Source organism: Athene cunicularia (assembly GCF_003259725.1).
Source record: "Athene cunicularia isolate RWA chromosome 1 unlocalized genomic scaffold, athCun1 chr1_part2, whole genome shotgun sequence".
In the NCBI taxonomy this organism is placed as follows: Eukaryota; Metazoa; Chordata; class Aves; order Strigiformes; family Strigidae; genus Athene; species Athene cunicularia.
In genome coordinates this window covers 45,329,616-45,351,550 of record NW_020799092.1, presented here as the reverse complement: position 1 = coordinate 45,351,550, position 21,935 = coordinate 45,329,616, and the positions used below count along the sequence as shown (strand labels likewise).

General features: G+C 42.4%; 1 long non-coding RNA gene across 1 annotated transcript in view; it reads left to right on the top strand.

Annotated features, from left to right (window-relative positions):
• Positions 1–9,401, top strand: part of LOC113491132 — a 123,687-nt gene extending 114,286 nt beyond the window's left edge. The window contains exon 4 of the long non-coding RNA XR_003400356.1: positions 6,312–9,401. This is a non-coding gene — a long non-coding RNA (uncharacterized LOC113491132). The remainder of the gene's footprint in view (positions 1–6,311) is intronic.
• The last annotated feature ends 12,534 nt before the right edge of the window (positions 9,402–21,935 follow it).

Here is a 21,935-nt window from a genome sequence, read left to right as displayed (position 1 = left end):
CCACCCTAAACTTCACACAGAGGAAACCCACTCTGCCTGTTAGTGCTGTAAGAATTTCTAAAGGAGTTTGCTGCATTGGCTGTGGAGCAGTTGGGATGGCACTGTGTTTCAGCTGGGCACAACCTGGGCCCCTGTGTCTGCAATAGGAGCCACTGGCTTCAGGGTCTCTTCTGAAAATATTAGCTTGCATGCCAGGGGATTTCAGACAAGTTAACAGCAGACAATGGCCCACAGTTTGCAAGTTGCTCTTGTCAGCAGTTCTTTTTGACATATCTATTCAAGCATACCCTCTTGGGCTTAGAAAGCAGCCAGCAAAATCTGTGCCAATAGCTAATACTTTGTTATAAAATAAAAGCTCTGACAAATTCAGAGGCTCCGTATGTAGCATTACAATGATCGTGCAGCTCATCTCACAAAATTGGTTCTGGTTTTTTAAATCCACAGTTCAGAAATTCATGAGCAGAAGGTGAAAAAACTGAATTGCCAGTGAGTTTCTTGAGGCAAAGACAATTAACCTTGAAGTAACTGTAAAGGAGTTTTGTTCCAGGGTATTAGAACAAACGTTTTTACACAAATGCCAAACAGTTGCCCTTCTGCAGGTGAGGGTAATGCTCCTCTCAAACACCCAGCAGTTGTCTCATCATTGGGTTTTGTTGTGACCATTGTGTGGGGGTCCACCAAAAAAAAGGAATGCCGAGGACGTACAAAGACAAACTAAACCTTGTCTGTTCTTGAGGACACCGGGATGCTACTGGCTGCTTGTACTGACAGAAAAATAGCCTGCACCAACCAAATGTGGATCACCAAATAAACATCTTGAGTGACAAGTAGAGATACGTTTCACCCATGCAGGATGTCATGGGAAAGAAGTCTCTTGGGAAGATGGAGTGACTCTGACCTGAAAAGACACTGTCACTTAAATACGGTCATTCATTGCACAGCTCCATTCTGGATAGTGCCACCTCTGAGCTTTAGAAATGAGGTGCATGTGCTAGTAGTTACCACTTCATATATTCCTGCAGTATGCACCAGTTTGTTTTTCCATAGTGGAGAACCTTCAAAAGCAGAGATGAAGCATCATAGCTCTGGAGAGGGTTAGTGGGACCACACATCTCGACACTGCTGTTCTGTGCCCTTTTAGGTGTCCCAGGGGATCACAGGCATCTACACAGAGCAGGAGGGCATGACACAGGGGACCAGCACCCTTCTGGCCTGGCTGTTGGATACCAGATGAGATACCCAGAGCATCTAAAAGGGCCCCAAGGTCCTATCTTCAGGCAACCAGATCCCACCAAGAATGTAATATTTTGAAATTGTATTAACAAATGGGCATAATGGCTGCAGAGAGGACTTCTAACTGAAGCTTGAAGCCTCCTGTCCTGCCTCCTGGTCCTTTTTGTTACAATCACCTCTGTTAAATCACGGCTAACAATAGCTGTGTGATACAAGGAAATGATCACCTGCTTTGCAACTTATTTCTTATAACAACTTACAGTAACTTATAATGATTTCTGACTATTGCTTAATAATCCTGCTTGCCCTGACTGTTCTGTGGAAGCTTACCAAGGACTACTGTGTTCATCAAAACAAAGCAGTTTTCTGTGGAAACTTACCAAGAATTACTATGTTCGACAAAAATATGTTTCTTGTCCTTGGAAAGCAGATGTGCTCTAACTAGTATAGTCTTTTAATGAATAGATAGCCATATATGGATGGTAGAAATTGATACACTGGTACTTTTAGATAAGATAGAATGAGTAAACCGGCTGAAACCACTCTTATTCAAGAAATTGGCTAAGAGAATCTGAACGTGGTCCGAGGAAAAGTACAAGTGAGAAAGACTACAAGCCTTCCTCCCAAAGACCCCTGAAGACAACCACCAGGAGGCAATGTGCAGGCACAAAGAGAACATAAACTGCTGACACCAGCCTTTCGAATTAACCCAGCCTTACTCATGCATATGGATATTTGTATTATGTAATCCAATGAATATCCACACTCTATAGGATTTTGGTAAAATGTGCTGGGGGGTGCAAGCTTTGTGGAGAAATCCTCTTGCACTCTGGCACTGGAGTAAACATACCCGCTTTAGAACTCTATTCAAGTTGTAAAGTCTATTTTCCGCAAATCAGGTGCCAGCCCCCGTAGAGTAGCCCTTCTGAGGGCAGATACCTGCTGTGAGCCATTGGGAAACCTTTGTCCTTTCTCTCCTGCTGGGGCCCAACATCAGTGAGAGTCGAGGGTCCAAGTTCAGTGTCCGCATCTGCCAGCCACTGGCCAGTGATACCGCTCAAGGAAAGACCTGCTTAAACATTTGTGCACATAGGAGCTTTGGAGAAAGTCTTCTTGCTGCTTTATTTTGGGAAAGAGAGCAGCTCCCCATCACTCCCTTCTTATCAGGGCAGTTATAGCAATTAAGGGTGGAAACAGCTCAGCGTGCTGGCTTCCAGTTTGTCTTACAGTATCACGTAGCAACTTTACCCATGTATGCGACAACCAAGAACAGGATGTGCCGAGTAAAACTGCTTCTGTGGCACGTGTCAGTCACATGTGTGTCTGAAGTGTAACGTGTGTCCCTGAGGACACATGTATGGGGGGCACACAGATGCATGGGGAGCCACCTGGGAGTAGCAGCAGAGAGTGAAGCCTGAGTTATGCATGTGAGTATTTACCCTACCCTTCAGGTGCTTGTCCTATTCACCCTGAGCTCTGTGTCGCTGTGGCTTCTCTTAGCCAGATCCGACCTGGTTAGTTTGAAGCTTTCTCAGGTTTCTCTTTGCAGTCTGCTATCTCAGCCTCTCGCTAGCTTGCTGCAGCAGAAAACAAATAACAGGGGAGTAGCTGCTCAAGGCAAAACTGGGTCGATGAACATTTACGCTCAATTAACACATGTCACCATTCTGTTTCTACAACTACAGTGAATGCACCTAGAAAGTGAGAACAACCTGAATTAAGGCTGGTGTAACCTGAAACGTTAGCTTCTTGGCTGCGGCTTCCTGTGGTTGTTGAATTTATGCTCTGCAGGGCTATCATGCTGTGGCTGAGTGACACGGGTTTCTGATGTCTTCTCTAACGACCATGCTCTCTTTCTTGAATTTTGCTGTTCTCTACAACTTGATTTGAAGCACATCTAGACTTAGAAAATATTTAGCTTCAGCGCCAGTTCCTCCTTCAACTTTTGACTGAGGGACTGATCCTATGATACATGGCTGTGCCATCGACCTTCGTTGGTCTGTGAGGACTTGTAAGTGCCTGGAGGGTGCTAACTGATGATAAAGCATCCTTCCCCTGAGGTGCTCAGTGCCCTGACATGCCAGGCAATGCTATTTAGTAAATCTCTGCCTGAAATCACTCAACGTAGAGCAGTTTGACACTTCTAAGGGGTGCACAGTTTTCAAAACACTTGCCCTGCTCCATCTTTTGGGAAGAAGTGTGTGTGCCCATGGGTGCTGTAGAAGCAAAGGGTGGGTTAAGGATCACAGCTGCACAACTGTCTGATATTTGCAACCAGTTTTTCACAAGTGCAAAAAATCTGTCTTTGACAGAATCTCTGTTTCTGTCTTATACATCTGTATTTTCTTTTTCAGAACCTCTACTCGCTGCTTTTGGGTTCCTCCATGCATATATGTCTGATTTGTATTATCCCTTTGTTTGAATTGTAAGCACTCCAGAGCAGCAATCATGTCTCCATCTGTGTCTTGACAAGGGACTTACATGATAGGTTGGCTTAAAACTACCCATCTGTAACTGAGCTATCTTAAGCTTTTGCAAGGAATGAACTTAATGAAGGAAAGTTTTCTTTTTGCTGCACAACATTCTGATCCCTTTGCCAGCTTTCTTTCATGAAAAAAAAGTCTTTCCCAAGACTGATGTGAATTTGAAGTCCCCCAGTCTCAAATATTTTTTAATTATTAGTTTATTATTTAAATATTGGTGGGGGGATTAGCTTGATTTTTGTTTTCTCATCCTTTCAGGTACTGCAGGTACACACATTTGCATGTGTAACACGTACACATGCAGATAAAAGAAACTCATCCTTCATTACATGAACATTTATATATACATGAAGGAAGAGTTTCTTACTAATTTTCTTGGTTGCTGCAGCAGGGGCTACAAGAAAAAATAAGTATTGTGAGATTCACAGTAAAAATCATTAGAGTGGTCAACTCGAAAATAGCTCTCTGTGGCCACCCTGGCTGGGCTCTGAAGTATCTGAAGTATGTATCCTTCTACATACTTTGCCTCTACCCCCTCCTTCTTATGCTGTGACTGGAAGTCTACTTTCATGGAAAATGAGTCCATCAGGTTTCAGTAGTTCCCTGACAAGCCAGGCATAAAACAAAGGGAGCTGCTGCTCTCCTCCCACATGTGCGCTGCTCTCTTCTGGTAAACAATGAGAGGCTCAAGGCTGACCATGGCGCTGTAAGGAATTAAACACGTGATCATCATCAAATACCACAGTATGTCTGCCTGTACTGAGAGCACAGGAACCACAGTTGCAATTTTTAACTGAAATCCTTGGCTTGGAGGCAAAGCCAGTGTTTGCCACGGTCATCCTGAGTTCTGAGTTACCAAGGCTCAAACCAACATATTTCGCACTGTCTCTCCACATGCAGCCCAGATTAGCCCTTCTTAGGTGCCTGTAGATAACATTTTTCTTCTTGGCTAAATGTTCTAACAGTCACAGTCCCATTCTGCAGGGGAAGATAAGCAGGGAAAACGCATTACACATTAATGGGATTCAATGGAGTGTGAGCTCAGGTCCCCCCAGTGCTTCCAGGAGCACAGAAAAATTCGCTTAATCGGTTCATGAGTCGGGGATAATTTTTGTAGCAGCACTGTGAATATAACCCTGCTACAAGTGGACACAAGTTGTTGTGAGGAAGAAATTGTTCATCTGCATGATAGATTGGTGTCTTCTGGAATTTAAATATTAATTGAAAATTCAAGGTCAGAGGGCAGCTGACACTTGACTTTGCTCTCTTTCCTCCATCCACAGCTTTGATCATGCTACATCTTTCTTTGTGCCTGGTGCTCGAGAGAGTACCCCAGGGTCATGGCCTGTTTCCTAGTCAAGAGGTATAAACCTACTGGCTTAAATATCTGAGGCCCAAGCTTTAGCAGGGGGTGGGGGTATGAAGGGAAGGGGAGAGCCTCTGCTTCATGCTTTTCACATTTCCCACATAACCCAAAGCAGACTAAACAAAACCAGTGTGAAATCTCATGGCTTGATGCTGCTATGGTTGTATTTTTTAAGCTGTCATCCATTCATTTATACTTATGTTTATTCCCTAGATTTACAGCTTTTTTTTTCAGCCTTTTCTTGCAGGGAGGTGTTGGGGGAGGTTGAAACCTTTTGAAAGGGGATTGCAGTGAGTGGTGGCCTATGATTAAAGCCCAGTGTTTTTCCTTGATGCCGCTCCTCTGCAGCAGTGTCACACATGGTAGCATTTAGGAGCCCTTCACAGCTGAGGTGTTTCAAACACTAATGAATGGAAGTTTGGTCATATAACGCAGGCAAGCTTTAAGGCATGCTTTGCTGAATGGTGTACTGTAGTGGCCTGGGAAAGGAAGAGAGTTATAAATTGTGTCAGTTAGCCACCCAGACAAAATGAAGCCATGTGGAAAATCAAATCTATTAAAGTATGAAGACTGTTATAAGCTGTTTTAAGCTGGTCATTCTTAAAAGGTCTCAGTTGGCTGAGGGGGTAAATTCCTCTTCTTCCTAGATCTTTTTCACGTGCTGTCTTAGGTGATGATACACAGCGTTTGATAAAAAACAACTTTGCACTGACAGCCCCTTTGATTAGAAATGTTTATTGCCCTCAGTTTACCACCCATGTCCTGAAAGGTACTGCATATTTGTTAAATAAGCAGTGTAAGAGCATTGCATTTGGTCAGGCCTGCTGAAAGTAAACATGAAAGTAGCACTAGGATGGAGGACGACAGCTGATGAGGAGGAGAAGGCTTCCCAGAGCACCTGCTCAATATTGGATACCTGCTCAAAATGCTTTTCCGTTTTCTAGCTGCCCGTGTCTGCTGGCCATAAGATGCCCATGACGGAGCATGGCACGGATTACTTGTTCTTTGTACCCTCTGGGGCAGGAGGAAAGCCTGGCAAGGCAAAGTGGGGGGATCGGAGAGCAGGGGATTTTTCCCCTCCACCCCAAGGTGGTGGTTCCTTCAGATGTCACAGCATCTGTAAAGGGCATTTTGTTAGTTCAGGAAGTAGTTGTCAGCTGCATGAGAGAGGTGGCAGCCTAAGACACATGTTCACCACAGTATTTATATTTTCTGTTTGTGTATTCTAGGAAGAGACTGAAGAAACATCCTCACAAGAGTCCGCAGAGGAAGACTAGGAGACCACACCATGCAATTTCTACCTCATCAGCAGTTGGGTCTTTTTAAGGGAGAAGACGCTGCCTTGACCACTTATTTTCTATTGCCATGGTCTTTCCACTTTTGCCTGGGGGAAAAAAAATAATTGCATAACCTTAAAAAGGATTTGACTAATCATCTTCTTTGTAATCCCTTCACAGTCCCAGGTTTAGTGAAAAACTGCTGTAACACAATGGGGGGGGGACACAGATTAACGATGCAACTTTTAATTACTGTTTTCTATTTTCTTAACCTACTAATAGTTTGAGCTGCTAAGTAAGGGTGAATGGGTCAAGAAGAGCTCTGAATCAGGTTTATGTCATTCACTGCACTGCATATAAACAAGAAATTTGTAACATAGTCATTATAATGGGCATTGAAATAGAAAAGGCTGGGTGTCTAACACGAAAGCCTTGCAACACTTCCAGCAACCCGCTCCCTACTTAGTCCATTTTAGAACACCAAAGACAGGGGATAAATATTTTGCTTCCTCTTTTGTAACCTTGTAGACTTGTACTTGATTTAAAAAAAAAATATTTTAAGACTTACTGTTATTTCAGGAAAAGTACTGAAAGCTGATCTTTCACTTCATTCAGCTGGTAATCAGAAGACATCAACATGAAAAAGGTACTTTCATTTTGCAAAAGGGAAGAAAGACAAAGATACGTTGTATAGTTATAGATACAAACATATCAGCAGAAGCAGTAGTAAACAAAATGAATAGCCCTCATCTTCTGGACTATAGGAATCCAGACTGAGTCGACTTTCTGTAGAGTCAGGTGTTTCCATGGAAACAAATGACTGACACCAAACACTCTTTATGCCATTAATGACTAAGTCTTTATCGAGAAAAGTGTTTTCAAACATATAGAAAGGTACCTCAAAATTAATGATGAATTTATCTAAACAAAAATAAACCAGATGTTTTGCTTAGTTTGACTAATTCTACTCACCCCATACCAGTATTTCAGAAGATTTGAATCTCTTCTCATTACTCATCAGTCATGATGTAAGAACTCACACCATGTACCTCAGCTAAGCTTGTGCATTACTTTAAGCAATGTATTTTGACATAGGATGGTTCACTGAGCACTTCCGTGCCAGTGGCATTTCTCCATCTTTTCATTCAAAGCAGCACTTTTAGCACCAGATGCAATATTACCCCACTATTCAATACTACCTCTGATTTTTACAAATAACTCAACAGACTGATAAATACATGCTGCTATACACATTCAATGCAGGAAATTTTTACTGGGTAGATAATCATGAGTATCTGCATTTTCCCCTTATTTCTACTTCAACACCTAGTTGCAGTTAAGGAAGCAATATCTTTATTGTGTTTCAGCATGACTATGTATTTTTCTTTCTCTTGGTTTGGTTTGGTTTTTTTTTAATGTACTTACCCTATTCTCTGCTAGACTTCTGTGTAATGTACTGTTAACTTGAATATATTTTTGTACTGAATTGCTGATAGGTTAGTGAGAATAATTTTCTTCAGTGACACTACATGACATAGAAAAAAATTTAGCTGTAATGTTTAAATATTACTGTCCAAGTTTGTACCTCAAATGAATTGTTTAAAGAAATGGACTAATTGATTGACAAAGATCTACCTCCAGACTTTAAATGGAATGAACTTGTTACTTTCAGCATTAGTTTTGAGACGTTTGAAACAGTTAGGACTGCAACTAATCCCTAATTCAAAACTATTTTTGTAAAATAACTTGTGGAAAATGAACACATTTTAAATTACTTTCGTATTAAAAAAAAAAAAACGAACAAAAAAAACCTTCAAAGAAACTTGAAGCTTTGTAGGTGGGAAGCAACAAGCTCAGCTTTTGCATAATGCAATCACAAATATGTGTTTAAAAAAATAATTAGTAGCTTGTGTATTTTACACAAATGTGATTTTGTAATATGTTTCAGCCAGATTTATTTTAAATGCTTCTTGTGTAGAGGTTTTTTATTCTCTTCTCTCTCACTTTTGTTGTTCTTTCTCTCTCTCTCTCTCTCTCCCCTTTCTCCTATTTAGTTTTCTCTTTCTGTTTTGTTTCCCTTCTTCCTCTCTTTCCTAGTCAGTACTTTGTACCATAGTATTAATAACTGGGCCAGGGGTAGTTTCTCAGGAGGGCGTCTGTTGGTATGGCTTTAGTACTGAGCCAAATGCAGTTAAAGATAACTACTTTACGGGCGTTTTCCAAGAGGCAGTGTCAAGAAATGCAGACCTCCTTGAAAGCCCGCGGAGGGTTCAGTGACAGAAAATCGCTGAGAAAGAGCTGATTGGAGTATAACAACTAGACACATTAATATTAAATGAAAGAGGAATCCTAGCTATACAGTAGCTTTAGCAGGCTAAATCCACTGTCACTTGAAGGCAGGAGAAGGAATTCTTCTGACTTCAAAGAGCATTGAATCAAGCCTTAGCAAGTCCCTTCTGGGGTTTGGGTTGGGGTTTTTTTTGCATTTTTAAAAACAACAATTATCAGTGGATGACACAGAAATAATTGCTGGATGTGTGTCACACTTCAACCTCCGAGAGACTTACCATTCTGATGAACTGAATCTTCTGTTTCCTATATATTGTAGTACAATCAAAATACATTACTACCTCTTAGGGCCTACTATACCTCATTTTTTCAGACTGAAAAATTGCATGTGGCCATTGAATCAGTGAGAACATCATAAAATTTTTTATATATATAGTTTATTTTTGTGGGAGATAAATTTTATACGACTGTTCTTTGCTGTCATTGGTCACTGCTAACTAAGACTGGACATTTAACTTTTCTACCATTTCTGCAAGAGAGGTGTGTTTGCAGGAAAAAAAAAAACAAACGCTTCAAGGTGTTTAACTACAGTTTACTTTTTCTTTTGAGTGTCTTCTAACTTTTTGCTTTATTCTTTGTGTAGAGTTGCTGTCTATGATTGTATTTCAAATCGCTTGCTTGTTGAAAATGTTCCTTTAATGGATTATCACAGTCTGTTCAGCGCAATAAACATAATAGCCTCTGTGATCCCCATGTTGTTTGATTCCTAGACTTTTGTCACAGTTCCATAAAATGGGTAATAAAGTTTGGTCACAGTGACCAAATTTGTAAAAGCTTTGCATGCAGATAGTCTTTTTTTTTTGTCCCAAGACCCTAGATGTGTGCCTAAGGTGAAGTGCATTTGCTGTTACGGGCCCCAGGGGTGGGTGCTCAGCAGGGGGACACATACTATGAGGCTCCCCCAAAAATGAGGCACCCATTCCTGGCCTGGCACTCACTGTGCTGAGCAAAGGGCTGAGCCATGCACTTGGGGACCAGCGATCCTACCCACCAGGTGGGAAACGATGGCACAGGCCAGGCTGAAATGGGTTTTGTTGCCTGGCCTTGGATGTGCCCCTCAGGGGTCCTCCAAGATGATAACCCTTCTCCTATTTTTAGGCACAATCATGGTTTGCAACTGAGTTTATGGAGTTTCCATTATGTGTCCATTAAATTAAAAAGAGCAGATACTCAGAGCAGCAGAAATGGGGGTGTGGCTGGGGGACAAATTGAGGAGCTCAGGAAACTGCATTAAAACTTAGACCCCCTCCAAGTTTGTCACAGGCCAGTTGGACAGGATTCTTCTGACTGCTCCTCTTCTTTTGCTCTTACATGGCCCTGTTACAGTGGGATTTAAAGATTGTGGTACTTGTCCATTGATTCATATTTGTAACCATGCCTCTCTCACCTAAGGTGATTGTTCAGATATTCCTCAGATGAACACATTCTTTGTGTTCACTTATTTGCAAACTCTCCACCTAATCTCTTTTGGCCTAGTAACCTCTGCTCTCCCAAGGGTTCCATGGCATGTTCCCTTTGGACTCGGTTACTTGTAAAATAACCAAGCTGCAATCACAAAAAAAGCAGTAAGCAGAAACACTCATTCAGTCCTGAGTAAGAGACATGAGTAATTACATTCATCACATTATGTATCCTCCTCTTCTTTCTCATTCTGCTTGGTGGTATGAAAGGATCATTCCACTTTTCAGTCTCCCTGGTGGTCTTCTTGCCCGTGGTTGCCATCACTCAGCTCTTCCTGTTACTGTATCTGATGTGATGCTCCAGCTGTAACCCACTCACCTGATGGATCAGCCAAGTGGTTGAACTTCTGCTACCCTGTGTTTAACTCCCCTCTGTTTCTTAGTCACTCCTCCAGCTTGCTTTACGCCCACTTCCCTTCTCAGGGCATCTTCCAATAGACTTCTGCACGCTTTATGCCACAGTAGAACTATTTGTGTGTATATAGCTGATCAGCTTCTGCAGGATTGAGGCCTGCGTTTGTCTAGCGGCCGAGAGTGCTTTATCCAGGATGCCTGTGGCAAGGGTCATGTTAAGTTTCTGCTTTTGCTTTCCACTCCCATCACATCACATCCACGCAAAGATGGGGAATTACTGAAAGCTGGCGCTGCCAGTGCCTTGCACAGCAATTTAATTGTCCGTAGCTTTTTTTTTAAAACCAAAACATCTGGTCTGGTCATCATTAGAGACAGAATCCAGTGCAATGGCAACAATGTGTTCCTCTGATCACAAGAGAGGAGTCAGATTTGTCACACCTCAAACTTCACCTGAAGCCTGAAGGAAGTAATGTTTCTCATCCCAGCACCTCTGCATACATGGATGTAGAATTTCTGTCTCTCAATTCATCCTGTTTTAATCTCCCACCATCTTCCTGATCACATGAACTTTTAAATTTACAAAAGCACTTCAGCATATGGCTTTTAGTACAAATAAGGGTCCAACTGATATATGCCTTCTTGATTCAGAAACAATACCAATTGAAGCTTTATTACATCTACTTGCTCAGTCAAACAAATGTCTGCCACTGCGTATTACATACATTGTCTGAAAATTCATCTTGCTGTCCTTGCTGTTTGGATGTTTCATAGCTGACACAGTCAATGTGGGTTAGTGCTCTGTTCCCACCTGGCTCCTGGACCTCATGGGCTGTGTACCATGCTAGGAGACACTAATGATGGGGATACCTCTATCCCCTTGCCAATCCACCTCACTCACGGATGTGCGAGGAGTAAAGCCGTGTGTGCATGCACTCCACCTTGCTCTGGGATGTCTCCAGCATGCAGGTCCCTCTATAGCTGAGTTGCTGCTCTGACTGTCCTCATGTCCTTCTGTTGGTGTGGTGAGCTCTGCTATTGTTCTTCCGGCTGATTCACCTCTGTGTGATAGCAAGGTTTCTCATGTCTTCTTTCTTCCTACCTTTTGTTTCCCTTTGCCACCACTGAGTACTGCTGTACCAGATCTGTTAGAGCTCCAATATGAACTGGAGTCAAAGGCAGCCAAGTGGTATGCCGCAGTCGACCTTGCCAATGCATTCTTTTCAATTCCTTTGGCAGAAGAGTGCAGACCACAGTTTGCTTTCACATGGAGGGGCATCCAGTATACCTGGAATCGACTGCCCCAGGGGTGGAAGCACAGCCCCACATTGGGTGCCAAAATAGACTGTGGTGGTTTGATCTTGGCTAAATGCCAGGTACCCACCAAGTCGCTCTGTCACTTCCCCCCCCCCCTTCCCTTTTTTCTCAACAGGGCAAAGAGGGGAAAGAAAATAAGATAGACCAACCCTTGTGGGTAAAACAAAAGCAGTTTTAATATAAGCAAAGCAAAGCAAAGGTCTGCACACAGAAGCAAAAAAAAGAAAACAGATTTATTCTCTCCTTCCCATGAACAGTGGCTGTCGGGCCTTCTCAGGATCAGGGCTCCCATATGCATACTGGTTGCCTCAGAGGACCAAGGGTGACCCCACTCCCTTCCTCCTTTCTCCATGGTTTATACTGAGCAGACGTCATATGGTCTGGAATATCCCTTTGGTCAGTCCGGGTCAGCTGTCCTGGCTGTGTCCCCTCCCAAGATCTTGCCCATCCCGTCCCACTGGGGGGGAAATGTCTCGGTGCTGTGCAAGCACTGCTCAGCAGTAGCCACAACACCAGGGTGCTACCAACACCCTGCCAGCTCCCAACATGAAACACAGCACTGTGAGGGCTGCTATAGGGGAAAGCCAATTCCAGCTCAGCCAGACCCAGTACAGTCTCCCAAACAACTTTTTGACCTGTTGGAAATTTTTTTTCATTTCTTTCCTTCCCACCTGTGATTTCATGCTTTCCCCCACCTTTATGCACTTGTTCCAATATTCAAGAAAAAGAAAGCATCTTCCTGTAATTAACATTCTCTGAAGATAGACGAATGTAATTATGATTAGACTGAAGATAACAGTCCACTGTATAGTAGTAGTTTAAATGGGAAGCAATCTGCCTGTTTACACTCTAAAATAAGGCTGCAGATGGTTGTGCCCCAAACCTGCAGCAAAGAATTATAATCAGCTTTTATCTGCTGGCAAAAGGGAAAATTGAAACATTAGGAGATAAAACACAAGTCTTCAACAGTGCCTCCCTACTAAGATGGGGCTAATTAAGCAGAGCTAAAAACATTAGCATTGTCATATAAAGGAGGAGCTTTACATTGTTAATAATGGCTAGTGTAAAACTGGAGTAAGAATCCAAATCTATGCTACATTAAGGCCTGCAATTAAAGTAATTGATGAAAGAAACAAATGAAAGCTGAGTGGATCTGAAAAATCAATGGCAGGCAGAAACCTTAATTAGCCAGAGAGGAAACTTAGCAAAGGCAGAAGTCCCATCAAAAAACAAGATTATATTATATTATTTATGAATGTCAGCTACAAAATATTATGTGGGACCACCAAAGATTATGATTTTAATCATAGAGGTTTTTAATTCAGAAAATCTATTAAATATATATAGTCACTTAAGGCATTTTATTCTTAGTTCAGGGAGTAGGCAGAAAAATAAGCACGTTTTTATTGCACTGGAACACATTTGCCGTAAAAACATAGTTTTAGCAATATCACATAATAAAATCTAAAATTTAAATCAACATTTGAAAACAAACCAGCTCAGCAGATGCATAGAAGGGGCTACTTTGGCTACATAAGTGCAGAGTATTGTCTCTAAAGCTGCATCATAGTCTTAAGGGGTTTTATGAGGCCTGACATGCTCTAAAGGTGTTCACAATGAATTACCTCTTCTAGGCTGCAGCTGTGCTTGGGCCAAGACAAATTAATCTCTATCTAAGGTGCTATTATAAGACTGTTTTTGCCAAAGGTTCATAATGTGCTTAGTTTGGGATGGTTTGGGTTTACATCCCAACAAGCACACAGTAACTTCAATGATATCCAAGACCTGGGGAATGTCACCCGCTGGCGTCTCCCCCACAATCCAGACTTTTGGTCTTCCAAAGCAGGAAAAATGCAGGAGAAAAGCAAGACCACATGTAGCTCTTCCTGTGTTACTAGCAACGCCCTTGAGATCCACCTCACTGTCCAGGTATACTCCGCATAGGTCTCAGAGGTATAACCATGACTAGTCAACAAGTCACCTTACTTCTCTGAAGGGAAAAACGCGTCTTGCCCTAAACAACACTCTGTGTGTCAAAGCTCATGAGACAGAACTTGTGTTTGAGGTGGCCATAACAAAAATGGCACTCTCACATTTGCAAACAGTTTACAATCACAAGATGCATCTCTGTTTGTCTTTGGGTGCGTGAAACTATACAGCAGGACAATAACTGTCACCGTATCTTTTTAACACTTAAAAAAAAAAAAAAAAGTGTATTTTAGATTTTTCAAAGGCTTCTGGTGATTCTCCATCACATGTGCCTCTGGCACGCTGAGCAAAGTGTTATATTGTATTTAAAACAACACCACATCAATGACACAGCACAGGGTAGGAGATCAGAAAGAATGTCAGAAGCCTTCTATTATCCAGACCAATAAGGACATTTCTTTCATAAATAAGCTTCAGTGCATCATTATTCACAGTTTTATAGGGGCAAAAGTAACAGTTTCTGATTAAAATCCTTAGAATTAAATTGTTTCATCAGCAGTAAATTATCCATGCCAGGAATGAAAGCTGGCTTCCTTCTGTCAGAATTTGACACAAAACACCTCAGTTTGGTTATATGTGTGTATTATAGGAAAATAGTACCCATCTTTCTTAACCAATACACACAATTAAATGGTATAGCTCCTGATTTTGATAGAAAATAAGACTTAAGAAAGGAAGATAGGAAGTTTTCATTTCCTATGGAACACAGCAAACATTCATAATCTTCTGTCTATCCCCTTTCCCTTAACAGCTTGAAGGCTGTTTCCATTCTTTTCAGTAATTAGCCTTGACCTGGAAAGGGTAACCTCTACTATTGCCTTTTTCTCATGAAGTCTTGACTTAGATCAGCTTGCAGTGCATAGATTTACCTTTGTGCTTTTCTGAACTCTATGTTATGGGGTATCTTAAGGTCTTAAATACACTCCTAGGACGTGCAGCCCTGAAAGTAATGGATAAGTAATAACTTTTCTGGTAGCACCAAAACTTGCAAAATCATGAGGCTAAATAGGCACAGATGAGGGTACACACAAATGACAGAGGTGGTGAAGAAAACAGTGCTGGGGCGCTGAGTAAAATTTTACTGGAGTTGCTTATGGCAATGAGTGTTAGCAATAATTAACCTCTTTAATGGAAGTGAAGACCATCTAAAGTTGCAACCTCTATTCCATACACAGAAACTAGTGAAAGACACTTTATTGTTAGCATAGTAAATTATATGTGAAAAAAGCAAGAGAAAAAACAGAAGTGGGGAAAGGAGTAACAAAATGACACAAATAGCAGTGGGAATGTGGCTGGAGGAAAGCTTCACAAGAGCACTTTTGGCCCAAGTGCAGACTACAAAGACTAAACCTGTGAGCAAAGAAGCTGCATATGGCTCCGTGGTCTGTTCCTGCTCTGCTCAGAAGACCAGATTCAGTGCATTCCTCATGAAGAGGCAGGCTTAGGCTTAAGTCAAGGAACACCTGACTTGATTTGTCTTTCTAAATGACACTACATCCAGGCTCTGAATCTTGGCTAATTGCTTGGCTTGGAAATGGGAAAGTGTTCAAAACCAGTCGTATGCACACATGCAGAGCAGAGGGCATTCCAGAATGTATCAGAAGGTTGGGATCGCTTCCCCTACTCACATCAGCTGTTTGAGATGGAAGGCTGTTGATATTGTGCTATTTACATACCTGCTTCTCTTCTGCTCAAATACTTTATGGAAGTTCAGAGGCTAACACACAGCTCTTAATAAACTTGGCATTCTGCTGTTTGCTTAAGCATAGCTATGAGTTACTCTAGAAAATTAAAAATAAGGAAACAGATCAATAAACTATATAGAAGTAACTGCTCCTTGCCTGCTCCACACTATGACAGCTAATGCACCAACTCCATCACACTCTACAATAGAGTTGCTTTGAAATACCCTTACTGGTAAGATCAGGACTTCTGAAGCACCTTTGAAAGCTCACCAAGCATGGTACAGTCTAGAGGCCTCATGCTAGATGATGCTGATCAAGCTGTCCCTGGGACCCGAGGGACTTAGCACTTAGCAGGATCTGGCCTTGAATTTGGCCTCCCCTTAGTTCTCCCACTAAGGATGATGTACTGTATAGAAACTGTTAAATTGGCTACATGAGGTTTGCCTTTCACCCATTGTTGTGGGTTTCAGGAAAACTGTCCAGTGGAGACTAAGCAGAGAAAAGCCTCTTCATCTGAGAAGTTTCCATAACACTTCTTATTTTTATAAGTTCAATGCATCTGCACTAGCCCCACAGTTTTGCAATGAGTGATTGAGATGTACAGAAGTGATTTTACACTGACAGGAAGATGATGCACAGAGATCTAAGGCAACAGACGCCTTGGGTGTGTGTGTCTGTTTCCCAGTGACAAAAGTCCAAGACTTCTCTGTTCCAAAGGGACTGAGTCCCTCGGTGACAGAGCCCTGCAATGGTGTCAGCAGTGCAAACCTTTGGGATAAGTTCTTCTCCCCCACCACATGCACAAGGGTAGTTAAAGACACTTTGACAGAATCATTAAAGTGAGTGAGTGCCCTTGTAGGTTACAGAGGCATGGGGGATTGTACTAGAGTAGCCACACCATGTTTTCAGTTGAGGCAAATGCCCACAAGCTAAGGAGGGCTGATCCCAGGAAGCAGTGGGATAGTAGTAAATAAAAAAGTGAGCTTGAGTGGTGTTGATGAAAATTTAGTGGGATTTTTTCCAGATAAAGGTCAAAAGACTAGCCAAATTAAACAGGCTTTCTGCATTTAGAAGGAGATCTATGTCACCAAGCCTTAGTCATTTAAAAGTTAGATGTCTCATCTAAGGTTTTCATCAGTCAAAGGGCAATTCATTCCTTCCTAAAATATGGGTCTAAACTGGGTGGGATGAATCACTGATCCCTCCCCAGTGACTGCTCAGGAAGCTGAGACAGTGATGTTAACCTAGCTCCAAAAAAATGAGTATATGGGTCATTTCCAATTACATTGCTGAGCTGAGAGCTCCTACTCACGAGCAATTGCTCTAACCCTTGCACTCCTCTTCCGGCTGTATCTCCAAAGGGAGATAAGCTGGTTGTCTTCACCACATGCACAGGGTAGGTGTATAAAATCCAGAGTAAGTTTCAGGCTCTGCATCCCAGTTTCACAGAAATAACTAACTGCAGACTGGGAAAGGGACGGAGTCAGTATAGACAGACATCTCTCTGAGCCAGCACAACCAGGAAAGCATTCCCACACCTGTCCCTTGAACACTACGTATCAAAGACTAGAGTAATTTCAAATGTAAAGCTCCGTCCCCCCTTTGATCCCTTGAGTACATTAAGGTCACTAAGATCATACATGCTTTGAAGTCCTTCTGTACAGTGCTGTCATGTACCTGCAATGAGATGTTTACCTGTTACAGTGGCAGTTCAAGCCTCAAACATAAGTATACATGTAAAACATGGAAATAAAAGGCAAAAACACAGTGTCATTTTATCACTACAGTTTCTTATCATTGTGTATTTTGCTTATGGTTTGTGCAGCCCTTGGTATGGCACTCAAGATGTTGGGGGAACAGTGTCAACAGTCACAACAAATATCGGAGCTAAAGCGAAGCTTGCAGTCTCTCCCAAAGGATGGGCGGGCCAGATGGGCTGCACCAGCTGAGCAATCAGTGGGAGTCATTTTGTGTAGTATAAAATAGTTGTCTTCTGGTCTTTCTTAATCTGATTTCTCTGTTTTCTCAAATAGTTTCCACTTAAAATCACCTGGAACAGCTCATTAAATAAGAAAGGCTAATTAGAGGTATAGACTAAAAAATTATGTGTCCTCAGTCACAAGTCATCCTGACAAAATACACTTATACACAAGATATACTTCCTTAAAGAAAGTTTCACTGCAGTGAATGTAGCACCTACATGACAACTTCAGGCTCTTTCTGTCCAGTCAAATTTCTTGTGGGCTGAGGATGAGAGACAGAAATAAATGCTCAGTTTAAAACAACCATTTCAGCTGAGACTTGCTGCTCAGTGAGTGCACTTATGTCACAGACAGCAAGGATAATTATTTCAAATAAGAGCCAGCAGCTTCTTTGAGATTTGGAAAGTTTATCAGTGCTGCTTTTCCTGATTTGGAGCAGATGATGGCATCAGGGCATGGGAAACTACCAAGCCCAAATCTGATCAAATTTCCTCAGCTGTAGATAATATCACAAACATATCAAAACATGCCAGACACTTCCTGCAATTCAGATTGGTTTGTTAAAGCCAATGTTCATTTCTACCAACACTGCCATCAGGCTCAATCCTGCTGCACTGAGTCTGCCCGTGCTGGCTTGAGTGAAAACTACACAGTCAAGTCTTTTAATGGAGCCTAAACCTCCATCTATGCAGTCCAGTATAAAGACTATTGTCCATAATATGATGTCATAACAATAAAACAACATCAGGAAATAATAATAATATGATATACCTTTTTGCTGTAAATCCTTTGTGACAGTTTTCCAGATGGTGTGAATCTGTGTAGCTCTGGGAAATCAATGAAACCACTCTGTCTTATGCCACTGAAGAAGTTGGCCTATCAAACTCAGGCCAAAATATGTCCAGAACCTCCTTAGCTGAAAGGAGGAGAGGGGAGATGCACAGGTGCAGCAGAGGTAATACCTAACAGCACTTCCCTGGAGCTAAGGGCAGGTGCTCTAAAATCTGAACACCTAGATTCGACCTCAGGAAGATCCAGATAGAAGGCAAAGGTATATTCTCATTATACAAGGATAAATGAGGAATGACCCTGCAGAAATCAGCATTACACTCATTTGAACACAATATGTAAAGTTTTGAGCCTTCTGAGGTTTTGGGGTTTTTTTTTTCTTTCCATTCGTGGGTTATACAAAACATGTTCATACTGCCTTAGATATCTCACGGGTTGTGGTATCTTCAAAACGCCCCATAACATATGTTCTGCCTTCAAGCGTTTTTGGAGTCAGAGCCTGAACTCGGCAGTATACTCCACACTGGGTGTTACTATGTGGAGACAGTGCTTACTTCCCCATATGGAATTAATTTCAATAGACGCTATCAATTCTGTATGCATCAAAAGCGTCCTCTCCAGTCTTGGGATGGTCTGGATTGAGAAGCTGGATGTCCCCAAAAGCAATAAACCACAGACAACAGGGAGTTTCTTTGTACCCCTCTTTGAAAACCTTTTGAAAACCTCCCTCATCCGCATGCTGCCTCCCAAAAACCTTGACCCCTCCCAGCTACAGCCCATTCCCATGCTGCTCCCAGCACCGCGTGCACCACCTCCTCCTCCACATCCTGAAGGTGACGGTGACCCCAGAACCAGGGTGCTGTCGTGGAGGTGACCAAGCTGAGTACCCCACCAGAAGGCACATCGGGCAGGAGGTCCCAGCTGCAGTGGCGGCTGTGGCATCAGTGGGGCCATGCACTCACCTTCAGTGCTTCGCTGAATCATAACTTTACAACCCTGCAAGATCACATATGAGAAAGAAAAGAAAGAAAAATATGAACAGGAACACTAAAAGTAGTATCTAACAACCAGCTATCACTTTCCAACTATTTTTCTTCTATTAATTTTAAGGGGGAAATCATTTGGTGCTAAATGGGGAATAAACTAAAACCATCTGCACCCTGCTAGGAAGCTGTCAGAAAGCCAGGCGAGCTTTTGGGGTATATAGGCCTGATGTTTAAATCCACTGAAGCTATTCCAGCAGTGTCAAACACACTGATGAGAGCCCTTTCTGAGCACCACGCGTGAGAGGCTGACTCTATTGTTATGGGAAGAATATTGCTAAGATTACAAAGGTGCAGTAGATAAACCACTAAAATGATACATGTTTGCAAGAAATGGGTTTTGTCAGGAGATTAGTCATATGGCACCCATCTATTTTAGAATAAAAGGAAACTAGGAGGGCAGAGAAGAGGTCTTATGGATTGATGGGATAAGATGCCTAACACAGTATGCAATTTAAAAACCAGAGGTCCAGACTCAAGCAGAAAGGGAGTGGAGCAGCCTATAAACAATTTGAGAAGAATGTCTTAATCCAAGAAGTAGTTAGCAGATAGCCTGATGGCTAACTTTGGCAGTTTGATCTAAGCGGTGAACACCAGCAGTCCTGGAGGAGGGAAAAGCTTTTTGAAAAAGGAGTAAACTTAAGAGTATGTCCCATCGACTAGATTTTTGAGATAAGGTTAATGAGAAATAGGTTGATTTGTACTTCCTGAGTTTAAAAGTGCAGATCTCCATGGATCGTAATGTCCTGCCTGGCTGCTAATGTTCATGTGTTAAATAAACACAACTTCTCTTTGGAACATTAGAATAGTGCAACAGTACTTTTCCAGGGCAAATCTAAAATGTGTCTTATTCATTTTATAGGATCACAGTTATCTGCTGAGGAAGGAGAAGGGTCAGCATTTATGCTGCAAGATACTGAAAACACCTCATCTGAAGATTTGTAACTCTGCTGAGACAAACAGCAATTCAGTTGGTATAAATATAGGTAGTACTATTATCTATGAGTTTAAAATTTTTATCCTACAGAGCAATTTTTGCACAGGGTAGAAAAAGAGTGTACTTCTTTTAATCCATTTTAGATCTCCAGCCACTTCCTTTCTCCTTGCTCACATAGTATATAGCACAGGGCACAAAAAAGTCTTGAGTAGCTTTCCCTGTATCCTCCAGTATTGCTCACAGCCTGGTCCCTGCACACTTTCTTCACAGAGGAAATAGCCTGAGGGTGAAGTGGGAGCCCTCCCATTGAGTTTCACAGGCTCAAGTCTCTCCCACATTTCTCAGGCCAAAGCTTGGAGTAAATACAGAGATTTGCACTGAACTGCAGACATTCTGGATTATACACTGCATGAATTACAATGTTTTGCCAATTATTCTTGCCTCTCTCCTTCAGCTCTTTTCGCTATGCAGCCTGAAGGGGCAGAATGGAAACTTCACTCACATGCTGGCCACCGTGTTTTGTGCTGTCTGTCTTCATACAGCCATACCTCATCCAGAGCCATGGACCCATAGCTGGGCTTCACTGAGACACTCAGTTGTATGCACACGCCCTGAATGCACCCAGCAGACAGTGCCAGATGGAGGAGATGGAGGATGGTGATGGGCTATGGGAGAGAAAATAGTGGGAGGTGAGTAATGGAAGTTGTGGAAGAAAGGAAATATGTGAGACGGAGGAAGAAAAAGGCAAGTTAAACCTGAATCAGAAGGGAAAAACAAAAACCAAAAGAAGGGGTGTGAAGGAACATGAGGTTGGAGCTGCACAGCCACTTTAGCTGGGCACAAATCTATGCTGCGGCTAAGAGCAGCCTCTCCTTTCCCCTCCCCCAGGTCATTTCCACCATTTTCTCATTCAATCTAAGCTGGATGGAAATGACTAAACAGAAGTAGAGATGCCATCCTGCGATGCAGTTCAGGGGCAGCTATGGGAGGGCTTGTGCAGCGAGGCAGGAGCCAAGGGGACCAGCAGTGTAAGCTGGGAGCTGGGGGAGCAGTGCTGGGTCTCTGATGGATTTGAGTGCTCAGGAGAAGTTGGGGCTTTCAGGGCTGAACATGACATCCTGAGCCCTGCAAGTGCCCACTTTGCCATGGCTCACTACACTGCCTAGAGAAGCCCATTAGTTGGCACCTACATTAATAAGAAAAGCAAATCTGTTATTCGAATGCACTGACTCCTGGCTGAAGACATTGGGCTGAATTTTCCCAGTGAAGACCTTGGGCTCTACAATTACTCCACTGCCCTTCAGATACTCGGGTACATCCCCCTGGACAACCCCCATGAGCACACACCACTGTGCACATACCCGAAGTCACCAGCATTGGCATCCCGCATAATCTAACATCCACATCTCCAGACCAACCAACCCTGGTGTCATGCAAACCAGCTAAGTGTCATGGGGAGAGGTGAGTTCTCCTGCACCTGTGAATTAGACTACAGCCCCCAGTAGGAGACACAAATGTTTCTATCAATTTCCAGAGGAAGATTTCTGAACTCCATGGAACTCCAAATACACAGCTCATTTCTTTTTTATCCTGTAGACTCGATACATGGGAAAGAGACTTTTCTATATCATCCTGTAGAATTGTTGGATGGGAAAGACAAGCCTTTATTTTAAA